Here is a 14,538-nt window from a genome sequence, read left to right on the forward strand (position 1 = left end):
TTGCTGGTGAGACAATAACAGAAAAGAGCTGCTCAGATCAGACAGCCTGAGTAGCTACATTATATAATGGCTGCAACACTTTAGCTTGAACTGAAATGGAGCTGAAAGGAAGTGCTGATAGCTGAAGAATGACAAGGAGGGAGGCAGGGAGAAGAGAAGGATGAGAATAAAAACAAGAGCAAGGAGGACTTAGGTAAGAGGAGCCACAAGATAAAACTGTATTATTTTCTCTCTGAACTTTTCTAATGCTGATAAGGAGGGGTTACTAGTCAGGGTTCCTTGTTGTCAACAAAGGAAACCCACCTGGCTAAGCTGAGGAGAAAAGGAGTTTGCTGAAAGGATGTTTAGTAGTTCGCAGTGTTGCACGAAAAAAGGCTTTAAGCCTCCTGGAATGTTATATAGAAATAGAATAAAACAGGCTGAGGCTCCGAGGTTTAAGAAGTAGGTTTTATTTTCTATGGCCATAGGGCTCAGCTGAGTAGCCTCTGAAAGTGTGAGCCCCGAACAAAAGGCAACCTTAGCTTTTATAGACTGTATTACATGCTAGAGATAAGGGAAGCCTAATATAGCCACCGTAAATATTAAAGGAAAAACAATTGGTTAGTTTAAGGCGCAAAGTGGGTTACAGAAGCAGATGAGCTGTTAAGGGAGGGTCCCCATCCCAGGGGTCTTCTCTCACTTGCCTGCAGTTTCACCCGGTCCTGAAGGCTAGGAGAGGGGGTTTCTATCCCAGGAATGTGTCTTATCTTGCTTGCCTGCAGTTTTACCGATTCCTGAAGGTCAGGAGAGGGGGTTTAGCTAGAATCTAAATTTCCCTTTGGCTACATAAAGGTCAAAAATCAAATGCTACAGGACCCTGTATAAGGCATTAGAGAGTAGTACAGACTAGAAAACTTGAGAGCATATGTTCTATCTAAAAACAGTGTTAAGTTAGTTCTGTTAGATATGCAGGCACATGTTAATATGCAGGCACAGCATTATTAGCCCTCCTGATTTTGAAGAGAAGCTTTAAATCGGTATGAGGAGATGTAGGTAGGGATGTCTATGACTAGGGATAAATATCAAATTCAACTCAAATGCTATTTATTTAGTTCATACTGCGTTCAAGTCACTGTCCTAGATAACTATATGTCCTAGATAAATCTTTTTATCAAAAAAATTTTAAAGAATAAGAACTAGGACCCATGGATTCAAAGATTTTTAATCGAATCAGAAAACTAAGATATATTCTTAAATAAAGCATAAGACAATATGGGAAGTGCTATGTATTAAATGTGTGTAAAGCCAAAACAATTCTGTCACATAGTTAGTGCCACATGTGTTGGCCACTGTTGTTACTATGATTATTGTGATTAATATTGTTATAACATTATCACTGTAACAATGATCTTAGAAGTATTCTTGACAAAGTGACTGGAGAAGGCCTGCAAGGAGTCTTGCACACATTAGGCACTCAATAAACACTAGCCGAATGAATGAATATTGGTGGAAGAGAGGCATTTGAGCTGAGACTTGAGAAATGATCAGGATTTTAATATCTGAAGGAGGGAGGTCAAGGTAAATGGAACAAAGAGGCTAGAAGAATAAAAGCATCCCAAGAAACATGAACAATTTGTTTTGGTCAGAACCTGAGGGAAGAGAATAGGAGGCAAGGACAGAAAGATATGGATGCAAGAGAGACTTCCCACAGAGAGTTTTGAATGCTACTGAAGGTGTTTATAGACACTACTTTCAGTAATCATCCTCATCAGTCATATCTTATGTGTATTTGCCCACCTCAGTATATTTGCACTCAGTAGGTACCTAATGAATATAAGGCTGTTTAATACACTGGGCTCACCAAACAAGATTCTAAAGCTTTGAAACGAGCTAGTACTCAAAAGAGTACTTGGGAATATATAACTGTGCCCCCAAACCTGTCTTTTTAGCCTATACTATGGGAACCAATCTTTACTCAAACAAAACAAAACAATTTTTCCACCCACTTTCAAAAAAGTGAAGCCTGGTTTTCACCAAAAGCTCTGGGCCAAATAAAGATAAGAAAGCCACTGAACATGCCATTTGTGTGATTTAAAATTACCTGTAGAGCAAGAAACAATTGCTTTTAAGGCTATAATTGTTGACTGACTGATCTATGGCAACATGAGCAAACAAGGTCAGAGAAGGCCCAGAGAAGTTAAATGATGAAAGGTTGCACAGACAGCCTGTGGTAGACTCAAGACTCGAAACCACACCTTACTGGCTTCTTGTTGGTTTACAGATGAACCTAAAAGAGTCATCTTATAGGGGACAGTATAAAAGGGCTCTCAACAGCTGAATTCCTCTGAGGCCTTTTGTAACTACAAAAAATCAAAATGCTCTCACACCTGTAGGTCCATGTCTTTTAACTAACTCCTGAAGCACTCAAATTTAATCACCCTCTTTCTTCCTTTGTCTTCCCTCATTATCCTCTTGTCTCTCCTGCTTACTCATCTCCAATGGATCCTCTTCTCTAACCCATTACTTTCCTGTTGGTGTACATCAGAGTCCTTTGAGTGATCTTGTCTCTTTCTAAGACTTTAAAAATTATTCATGTGCTGATAATTCCCAGATCTTTATCTTCACCCAGATCTCTGTCCTGAGCTCCAGAACTCATATATCCAGCTATGTACTAAGCGTCTCCACTCAGATACCCCACCAGCACCTCCAACTCCTTGTGTCCAGAAGTGATCACATGCCTACCCCCTCCAAGGCAATCAGCTTTGGCATCCCTCTCTCCAAATGGCATCACCATCCATTCCAGGGAAGTTGCCTGAGGAACATCCTTGACCATGCCTCCTCCCTCCACATCCAGTCCAAAAACATGTCCTTCATGTTTCCTTGTCTGCTGGATTGTCTCCACTCCAACAACCACTACCTTAGGCCCTTATTCTGCAAAAACTTCTTAACAGGTCTTACCTCTGACCTTTGACCACACCATGATACTTTCTTAAAAACCTCTGATCACATTATTTCCCTACTTTAAGTTCTTCTTTACCTTCAGAAGTAAGAATAAACTCCTTTGAACGTCATGCAAAGCTTAGCTGTGAAACCCAGGACAAGTTACTTAATTTCTCTGGATCTTATTTTCCTCATCTATATAATGGGGGTCAATAATATCTAACCTACTGGGTTGTATTTAGGATTAAATTAGATATTACAGGTAAAGTGATTGGCATTCAGCAGATGCCTATGTTTATTACTAATCTGAGACCCTTGATTATCTTTCAGTCTTTATGGGGCTAACTCATATTGGCTCTTTAAAAAGCTCTCACAGGAAATATAATCCTTGAGTGGCCTAAAACAATTCCAATATCGCCTCCTTTACAAAGGTACTTTTAACAATACCGGATTCTCCTGCTCTCTGGATTCTCTCCCCTCCTACTATGACTTAACACCACTTTCTCATTATGTTAGCTATAGCATGTATCACACTATTTTCTATATAATCATTTATTCCTCTCTCTCTTCTTTCTCTTCCTTTTTCCCATCGTTTCTCCCATTAATTGTGTGCTCTTCAAAAGATGGGATCATGCCTTTTTTATTTTGCTATAATACTAGACACTCTGTGAATGGAATGATTATCCAACCTTTACTATTAATAGTTCAGTCCCACTATTTGAGCTGTTTGATTGTCATCCTGCTTTATCCTCAACTAGTTCTTTATAAATAACATCCTTTGGTATAAAATTCATTTCCTTTTATTAGCATATAGTCAGAGAGGATTCTAAAAACAATAATAGTACTTTTCTTCTCACTTGGATCATGGGCTTGTGGTCCAAGGAAGGAGGTTAATAGATTTCTTGTAGGAATCAAGGATTGTTTAGTTTAAAGCAATACTTGGGGAAAAAAGGGGCGGGGGGAAGGTACGAGGTTCTGAGCACAGTGGGTATGGTTACTTATCATTTGGGACCAGCTATGGGTTTTCAGTGAAGTGTATAGGTGGTGGCCACAGATCAGGGTTTGAGCTCTAGGGGAGTTTTTACATCAGGGCTGGAAAGCTGTTCATTAACTAGACCAGAGGTCATTGTTGAGGCAAGCGACTTAGCCCAAGTGAGATGGATGTCAAGGCAGCACGTAGAGTTTTGATAGTTACAACACTGTAAATGCAACATGAATGTTGTTTTTGTAAGAGGTCAGAATTGAAACTGCCATGTCAATCTTAAACCCAAATTAAGTTATAATCTCAAAGCAACAGGGTTGTTGTAAGGCTTAAATGAGATAATGCTCGTAAAACACATAGCATAGCACCTAGAACAAAATAACACTAAATAAATGGAGCTATTATTATCATGTATCCCCTACTAATATCTGACAATAAGAACCATCTGGAGGTACTTGTCAAAATATAAACCCCTGGGCCTACCCAAGACCCACTAAATCAGAATTTCCAGGTAAGGATCTGACAAGCTCCATGGTAACAGCTTTACAGGGTGAGAAAAGACAGGAACCTATTCAGACTAGGCAGTTGGTAGATCTGACATTCAAGCAGTCTGGCCTCTCTCCTCTTCCTTCTCTACGCCTAAGTCTTTTAGTCTTTAGTTCATAAATATAGCCGGTATTTTTTAACATCGTTTCTATAAAAGCAGAAAAAATAGTAATCTTGCTTACTATCTTCATAACAAAAAGGAGAAAGAATTTTAAATGGGTGAATATTTTTTAAATCTCCATTCATCCTTACTTCATTTGAAAGTCACTGATATTTGAAAGTCAGTAATATTAAACATAATCAACCTGGTTCCCCATTTGCTTGGACTTTGGGAAAATCCTGGGGCAGAAGATAACTGAAAAGAAGAAATGAACAAAATAGAATATATGAAGGCTGGTTAATATGAATCAAATAAACACTTATAGAATACCATTAACTTAGTACTTTACTGATGAGATACTGTAACGATATCAAGGCTATTTTGAAAGAAGGAAAAAATCTATCTATAATCTTATTAGTAAATGATGTTTTCATTTTTGTAATTTTCCCCCCAGTCTTTTATATAGTCATTCATATTTGTTTGTGGGTGTGTGTTGGGTGTAATTGCTCAATGCCCTCTTTTTGGTCTGTGCCTCTTCTAAACTAGGAAAACTAAAGGGGCCTTTTTAAAGTAAATCTAAGCAGAGACAGGAACACAGACTCCTTTATCATAACATTGTAAAGCTGGTTACATTTGATAGCACATAGATATCTGAATTTTTAATATATGCTGGATCCTGAAGTGAGTAGATGGGTAGCGAAAGGGGCTTAGGGGTCTGGAGGGAAAAAGAGACAAAGAGGGAATCCATAGTGGGGCAAAACTCCACAGCAACAGGGAGAGGGGCAATGACAGGCATAGCCCCAAGAGCTGAGGAGGAAAGCCTATCACATTCATGAGGGACCAAGTGGAGTTGACCAAACAGAGAAGCCATCCCTCTTCCCATTCTACTGGGGCACATCACATGGGCCACGAAGAAGCGCTTGAGCTCCATGGAAAGCCTGCCCAGCACAGCCTTCTAGCCTGCTTATGGTGACATCTTCAGTCAACAGGAAGACTAGTTTTCAAAAAAGTCCCACATTTCAGATATTAAGGACATGAAGAATGGGGTTTTGCATGCATACATGTTTTTATGCAGTTTACATCATGTTGTACTAGTCATGTGACCCTGGGAAATTTACTGAACCTTTATAAAAGAAAGTTTTATAAACCTCCATCTGGAAAATGGGGGTGATAGTTATGTCAACCACAGAAATGAGATCTTCCACATAAAGCACTTAAATAATGTCTGGCACACTGTAAAGTGTGCCATAAATGTTACTTATTTTCCTTATTTGAGTTTGGGGGTGATGACGGCAGTGGATATATAAAGCTGCCTTAAACTTAGAGGTAAGATGATGGAAAATGCATTCTCGGGCCTCTGAAGCTTGTGAGTAGCAATGCAGATGGGAGGCTTATGCTTAACCTTTCTTGCTCTAGGAAGTTACATATTGCTCCAGAGGCCAGGGGACAACCCTTGGAACTCTGCAATCCAGACCCACCCCCATTCCTTCCCAGGTCTTCAGGATTCTCACAGCCTCCTCTCCTACACTCGCCCTGGAAAGATGGGCCCTCATTCCCAGCCCAGAGACAAAAAATGAGTTTCCTGCCCAAGAAACACACTCTTTTCTCTGCACACAGTCCCATCCCCCCTCTAAAGCCAGTTTCTAACTCCTTTAAAGTAGGAAATTCCCTCTTGACAAAATATTCTCCAAACTCATTCTTGTTTCTCCAAATCCACTTCCTCTGCACCAAGAAAAAAGAGAAATGTTTTTGTTGTTTACAGAAGCAGAGAATGTGCGTGTACCTGGGGTGGGTCTTGGGAAGCTTGCTCCCGAACCTGTTTCTATTAGTTAAGCCCACAATTACAGTAACAGATTAAAATAAAAAGCTTTCCTTTCTTGGGTGATTTTTCTTACCTCTTCCTCATTCAAAATTAGTGTTTAAAATTTACCAAGTCATAAATGAGAGTGAATTTCTCACAAAAATCAAACAGGACACAAGAATGGAGAACTGCCCCTTTCCTATACAGGCTGGGCAAAGCTCCAAACCAGGAGCCTGTTGGGTTACAGGTCTGTAGAGAGCACAGGCCACACTAAATGATCCAGGAGGCAAAGTCAGGGCCATAACCAGGACTGGTGATAGGTGTTCTCATGAGGACATCAGGAGACATTTGAAAGCCATAATCTCATGAGGACATCAGGAGACACTGGAAAGCTGAGTTTGGCAATCAGGCTGTTAGGAGATGAGTGAGGAGACGAAATGCACTTAGGGTGAGTTGTCAAATGCTCTCTGTTACTTGGGACTGTTTCTATTATATCATCTTCAAGTGTGGCAGCTTCCACTCTAGCAAATCTTAAAGGTGCCACTTGTTTCAGATGCAAGTCTTTCACAAAGTACAAAGGATCTCAACAACACAAGTTGTTTTAATGGGATTGCTAGAAACAGTGCATCATGGCTCTGATTCATCAGAAATCATTCAAAGTCTATTTGGTTTTCACAAGTGTCTGCTCTAATATCTTGGCCAAGGGACCAAGCATTCTTAATTGGAGTGCTTGGCTACTTTTATTTCTTTACTACTGTGCAACTAATAGGGAAGAGACAAGGACATCATACTCTAAAGACTTATTTCCCCCTGATTTCTGTGGCTTTCCAGATGCTGTAAGTTTTCCTTGTCTTTAAGTGAAAAAAACAACAGTGATAAAATGTGAGTATTGTTAATTTTTGAGTTGTCAAAAATTCTCCTAAAGACACCAGGACAGTAGAGGCAGAAGGGAGAAGGCAGAGGTTTCTCAGTATAACAGACTTGGGTTCAAACACTGGCTCTCTGTGATCTGGACAAATTATCTTTCCTTATATGTAGAAGGCATACTAATACCATCTTCCAGATGGTATTAGTATGCCTTGGGAGCTTCAAGATATTGTATGTAAAAGTCCTTGTCCAAAAAAAAAGTCCTTCTCCAGCAACTAGCACATAACTGGTGCCTGGTGCTCAATAAATGGCACCTATTATTATTATAATCAAAGAACTTTAAGGAGTTAAAGCAGCACTGAACACTGTGCAGACATAGTAAATGAGTTATTTTAAAAGTTCCTTGAGCTGCAGCAGGAATGCAGCATGGTTGGTAGGAACAAAAAAGCAGGGACATAAGAGGGGCAGGGAGCAAATGGATTGCGAGTGAAAACATTCCTTCTTTACCTTCACATGCACCCTAATTATAATTGCCCTGAAAACTATTTGTATTGAAGACACGATTCACTTTTTATGGAAAAATTAAATTGTTATAAAAATGAGGACTTTCCATTATTGACAGATGGAACTGAAAATGTCTACTTTTATCTCTCCCTCCAAAGGAAGAGAGGAAAGAAAACTTGCTTTGTCTCAGAAAATACATAATGCTAAAGATAACTCATTAAGTGCACTGTATTGACTTCTAATGAACTTTGTGAACCTGTGTTAATCAGAGGTCTACTTATTGCCTGCAGTGAAGAGAAAACAATGGCTTTAAGTACATATGTATCTTTTCATTTATCTAAAATCTCAGATGTCCTGTTGTCATGGAAATATATGTCCTGACCATCATATATTAGGTGTGTTTGTATTCTGTATAAAGAGAGTTCCAATATTTGCCACACTTGCCACTCTCATATAGAAGAAAGTGGATTATTCAAGATTTGGCTATGATATAAGCACCTGGCATAATTAATCCATTAGCTTGAACTGAAATGGAGCTGAAAGGAAGTGCTGATAGCTGAAGAATGGCAAGGAGGGAGGCAGGGAGAAGACAAGGATGAGAATAAAAACAAGAGCAAGGAGGACTTAGGTAAGAGGAGCCACAAGATAAAACTGTATTATTTTCTCTCTGAATTTTTCTAATGCTGATAAGGAGGGGTTACTAGTCAGGGTTCCTTGTTGTCAACAAAGGAAACCCACCTGGCTAAGTTGAGCAGAAAAGGGGTTTGCTGAAAGGATGTTTAGTAGTTCGCAGTGTTGCACGAAAAAAGGGACAAGGCTTTAAGCCTCCTGGAATGTTATATAGAAATAGAATAAAACAGGCTGAGGCTCCGAGGTTTAAGAAGTAGGTTTTATTTTCTATGGCCATAGGGCTCAGCCGAGTAGCCTCTGAAAGTGTGAGCCCCGAACAAAAGGCAACCTTAGCTTTTATAGACTGTATTACATGCTAGAAATAAGGTAAGCTTAATATGGCCACCGGCAATATTAAAGGAAAAACAATTGGTTAGTTTAAGGTGCAAAGTGGGTTACAGAAGCAGATGAGCTGTTAGGGGAGGGTCCCCATCCCAGGGGTCTTCTCTCACTTGCCTGCAGTTTCACCCGGTCCTGAAGGTGAGGAGAGGGGCTTTGGGTATTTTCCACAGTGAAGACAGCTGAACCAGAAGAAGGGTGGGGAGAGGCCTGCCTGCTTAAAAGCCTACTTGCTACAGCAGAATAATGGGAAAACTTAAAGCCCTGGAAAATGACACAATCCAAAAGAGGCTGGGAGGCTGGCTTAAACCAGGGTCACATCATAGAAGCAGCCTAGTTAGGAAGACCCTGTAGCTGCCAAGGATACTCAATGTCACCACTGCTGGCAGTAGGGTGAACCCAGAACCATCCTTGCTTCTTGGTGACATTCACCCCAGACTCAAAGAAAATCCTAGGAGGATCATCTGACAGCCTGAGCTTAGATAGTATCCTATCATCCAGGAGTCAAAAGGATCTGGCCATTTCAGCTTCCACAGTTGGAGGTGAAATCCTCACCTCCTACCAGACTCACCAACCAGAGGAAGCAGGATTAGATGTTGGGTGGTGTCCCCCAAAGACAAGTGTTCCCCCACAGAAAATGTCCTTCTGTGGTTATGGTTTATATATTCTACCTACCTTCAGAGAATACTTACTAACAATAAAAGGCACGGATTCAATTGGTGTGTGGAAACAAAGGAAAGGAATCTAGACACCAAAGAACAAGGCCAGAAAGGCCTTGGGAGATGGGGGTGGGGGTGCTAGAAGGACAAAAAAAATTTTTTTCTCTCTTTTTCTTCTCTCACATTCTTCTTCCTTCTGTATATTTTACTGTTTTCTCTCTCACATTCTTCTTCCTCTGATTTTTCCTCTCCCTCCCCCTATTCATTTGCTTCCAATCATTCTCAGTAGTATGAAAAAGTATAAAAAGGCACTCCCATCCCTTAGGATTTCTAGAACTTCTTCGGTCTTCCCAGATCAGTCTTCATGAGGTTTATACATAGCAACAGAGCTACCAACATACAATTGAAAACACTGACATGTTAATGACCAAGGTACTAAAAGCAAAATCCTCCAATTTCTCCAGGCACTGTGGTGGAATGAACCTCTGGCTGAAATCAACCAAATACCCATATTCTAATCTATGACTTTGCCTCTTAAGGGTAAGATGGCCACAGAAAGCCACCTAACCTCCATCTCAGTGCTCCAAGTGGTTGGAGTGGCAAAAGACTATAAATGAAAGTTAGATGTTTCTGGGCAATACTATAGGTTTACTCACTTATTTATTCATTCACTGAGTACGTAATCTATGACAAGGATAGTGAATAACACACAAAAGTTACTTGCCTCAGGATGTTTGCATACTAATACCTTATTTAAACTTTGGTCAGAAACTTTTCAGTGGCTAAGGAGGTAACAGAAACTGTGTGAAGCAACTATTCATGTGTCAGAATTGAGTGATGGAGTCTAGTTAAGTGCAAGTCATACCTAAAGGCAAATTCAATCTGGTAAAGGAGACACAAATGTAAATAAATAAGTATAGTACAGGGAGCTGTACATAATAAAGTACACACAAATTAGTACAGAATAGTGATTTCTTATGCTCAGAGTTGGGTGGGAAGGGTGTTAGAGAAAGTTTCCAAGAGGACATGATGCCTGAATAGGGGTTTAAAAGACCAACAGATTACAATGCACATAAATGGGAGACGGGCATCTCATACAGATTGAATACCAGGTACAAAAGCATAGAGGACTGAAACATTTGGTGTATGACAGAATCTATGAGAAGTCTGATGTGATGGAAATTCAGAGGGTACAAGGAAGAAATGAGGCTACAGAAGGGGCCTAAGGCCAATTAATAGAGTCTATTATTGCCATCTTTAGGAAAGTAGGGAACAAGATGAAACTCAAACAGATAACTAAGAAGGATCTGGAAGAAGTTGTGTAGGACAGATTTGAGACGTATAAAACTGGAAGCTAAGAGAGCTATTGGAAGGTATGACAACATCTGAGAGGAGAGGTGATGAGGACCCAAATGAAGTGGTTGTGGAGATAAAGAAATGTTGGATCTAAGGACTATCAAGAAGGTAAAGCTAAGACAATTTAGTAGTTTCTTAAATCACTGGGTTAGCCTAGTTTCTTAACTCTCTGGGTTGCCATCAAAAGGTTTACAAGGATCAGAAAAGTAGAAAGATAAAGAGCCCACAGTGTCATAGAAGTCAATAAAGAAGATTTAAAATGGAGGTGCATGTCGAGAGCATGAAATATTATGGAAAGGTCAAATAAATTAAGGGCATAAACATGTTCATTTACGTTTTATATTTACAAATCCTTTATATATTTTGGTAAATGCAGCATAAGCAGTTTTAACATATAAACTGATATATTTTCCTAAACAAGGAAATATATCAGAAAGGGCAAAAATAATTAGGGTCTATGGTGAAGAGCCCAGCCCATCTACCCTATATGGTAGACATGGGGTGGAGAGAGAAAAAGACCTGATCTGATGACTCCTGTTTTGACACACGGGTATACATTCCTCTTATTCTAGTCATAGCATCTTGATTTTTCTTTAGAGAAGCAACCTTCCATCCTTCAGCATCTACTTGGTTTGGGATGGATATTCCATATCACCACAAGGACACTTGACCCAGGCCTGGCCATCAAATGATTCCATTTCCTGGCTACAGTAATTGATTGAGAGTGAGTTCACAACCCAAGCCAGACCCTTGAAACATAACCTTTGAGTTTCTGTTGTTGTTTTGTTCATTTTTGTTTTTGTTTGGTATTTTTTGGAGCTTTTGGGTTCCTTTCCTCTTGGATTACTAAGGGCAGTTTCGTTCCTCTAGATATAAGCCTGGGGATGCTAGAGATCCCCAGATGCCACAGACTTGCCTAGGAATAAAGCTAACACGAAGGAAAACAGAACTGAGAGATAGGAGAGAGAGCAGGGAAGAAGAGAGGAAGAAAGAGATTAAGTACTAAATTCACTGGAGCACCTAAAGCCAGCCATACTCATAGGCATTTCAGTTAAATGGGCCAATAAATCTACTTTGTTTTTTACATAAACAACTTAGACTTGAGTTTTCTGTTTCTTCTAACCAAAAGAGTCCTATTTGAAACAGCAGATGGAGAGGTGGTAGAAGTAAACCCATTCTGGTGCAGCCTTGCCTTGGGTCAGCTCTAATTAAGAATGTCCACGTTTGCCTCATTCCTCAGCCCCATTCTACAAACTAGTAGTTTATGCGACTGATTTACTGATGTTAAGTTGCGAAGAGTTTTGCAAAATCTCAGCAGCTTGGCCTTAAGCCACAATTGTACTGTTGTTGATGAATCAAGAAGAGTTTTGGGGCTCAGCCATGAAGAAGAGATATCACACAATTCCTAGAATTCTTGGAGCAAGGACTCGACTGCTGCTTGTTCTGCAGGAACTCAAGGATAAGAACCACCGTTTCATGCCAGCATAAGCCAAAATTTGAACTGCATTTACTAGAAGAAAGGGAATCCCAATCACCTGCTACCCTGCATTTGAAGCAGATATCAGAGCTTTTGTGTGAAGTTGTGCAAGCCCCGCAATGCTCAACTCCAGGGGCACAAAACACATGGTAGTTATGTGAATGACACCCCTTGGAGTTATACAATGCACTGCCACATGCAATGACCCAGGCAGATGCTCATCTATTAAGGAAAATTAGCATCCCTGAAAACTAGAGGACAGAAAGATTTTGCATCTGTGTAAACTACAAAGTAGGGTAAAAAGAGAAAAGAGGCCATTTGCAGCAGCTCAGAGGCAGAAACCGTTAATATTTCAGTCTTTCAGAAATGAGCTGGCTGAGTTGCCTATGTAAACCCACCTCATCTGCAGAGTTTTTTGTGCTGAGTGTGGGGCAAAGCTTATGGCCAAGGTTAATGTGATGGTTCATCCCAGTCTGAGCCCCTGTACATTCTCTTTCCCAAGGAGACAAAGTTGGGCAAACACTTATACAGCTGTTCCTCAAGAAGGCATTTGGATTTTTGGCAGGAGTATAAAACAGCTCATATAATTTAATAAAAACCAGGTAGATCTAATTTAAACGTGGGCAGAGTCGGAGTTTTGGACCTTATTTAAACCCTCAGGATTCCATTGTACCTCCTTCTCTTCCAGAAATATGACACGGTAAAAACAAGACAGTCTACTCATATGTGAGTTCATATAAAAAATGCCCAAAATCTTTCTAAGGCCTGACATTGAGTCTACTTTTCATGATATGAATAGGGTGTCCAAGTGAGGCCTGAAAACAGGTCTCTGCTCATTTCAACCCCATGTGAGAAGTACAAAGAGATTGTATCTAGCTCCCCAAAAGAGAATAAGGTCTTAAAAAGACCAAGCAGTCAACCCTGTAACTCAATAGAGTAGCATTCTGATGAGTTCTATGATTTTCACTCAGAAAAACTAAAAATCCATTTTTCTTATGTCTTCTGTGAAGTTGCAAAATATTTTTAAAATCTTTTTTCTCTAAGTGTAACCATCATAGGCAATCTACTTGCACTTATTATAGGTACAATTTAGTTGGAGCATTTTTTTTTTACTAGTGAGAACTTCTACTTGTAACTAACAATCTCCTCACTTCCAGTGCATTTTTCTGAGTAACAGTAACCTTTGGGTTAGACAGTATAATTCTCAGAAGCTATGATGGTTACATTCATGTCAACTTGGCCAGGTGGTGGTACCTGTTTGTCTGGTTGGGCAAGTTCTGGTCTGTCTGTTGAGATGAGGATATTTCATAGAATTAAGTCATGATCAGGTCAGCTACATCCACAGCTGATTACATTTGTTGTTGATATCCAAATCTGTTAAGGATTTATAAAAAAAAAAATTACTGGGGCGCAGGGGTGGTTTAGTGGAAGAATGCTTGTCTTTCGTGTGGGAGACGTGGGTTCGATTCCCGGACCATGCACCCAAAAAAAAAAAAAAAGTACTTGGAAAAAAAAAAATTACTGGCCAGTCTTACACATCAAACAGATGCAAAAATCCTAAGCAAAATGTTAACAGACTCAATCCAGTGATGATATTTTAAAATAGATACACTATGACCAAGTGAATTTATTCCAATAATACAAGGTTGGTTAAATATTAAAAATCAGTCAGAACCTCTAGGATGACTATTTTTTTATTGTGAAAAATAACATATATACAAAAATGCAATAAATTTCAAAGCACACTGCAACAATTAGTTATACAACAGATTTCAGAGTTTAGTATGGGTTATACTCCCACAATTTTCGGCTTTTTCCTTCTAGCTGCTCCAAGACAGTGGAGACTAGAAGAAATATCAATATAATGATTCAGCAGTCACACTCATTGTTAAATCCTATTTTCTCTGTTATAATTCTATCTTCTCCTTTCATCTTTCTTCCAATCTTTAGAGATATTTGGACTAAGCCCATTCTAAATTCTTCATGTTGGAAATGACTGTCCATAATATGGGACAGGTAGATGGAACTAGCTAATGTTCTGGAGAAGCTGGCTGCTCTGGGTTTCAGGACTTATTTGGCCTAGGAACCCATCTGGAGGTTGTAGGTTTCTAGAAAGTATTCATAGTGCATGAAACTTTTGTAGAATCTCAGACAGAGCCCTAGATGTTCTTTGGGTTGGCAGGAATGATTTTGGTTGGAGTTTGGCAAACCACGGTAAATAATATCTTTCTGAAGCTTGCAGAGTAGTTTCCAGAATAGCCTTCTGACTCTATTTGAACTCTTTCAGCCACTAACACCTTATTTTGTTACCATTCTTCA

At 39.6% G+C, this 14,538-nt stretch overlaps 1 long non-coding RNA gene across 2 annotated transcripts in view; it reads right to left on the minus strand.

Annotated features, from left to right (window-relative positions):
• LOC143653876 (uncharacterized) overlaps positions 1-14,538 on the minus strand; it is a 104,020-nt gene that overhangs the window by 40,024 nt on the left and 49,458 nt on the right. The window lies entirely within an intron of this gene.

This window comes from Tamandua tetradactyla, chromosome 13, assembly GCF_023851605.1.
Source record: "Tamandua tetradactyla isolate mTamTet1 chromosome 13, mTamTet1.pri, whole genome shotgun sequence".
Lineage (NCBI taxonomy): Eukaryota > Metazoa > Chordata > Mammalia > Pilosa > Myrmecophagidae > Tamandua > Tamandua tetradactyla.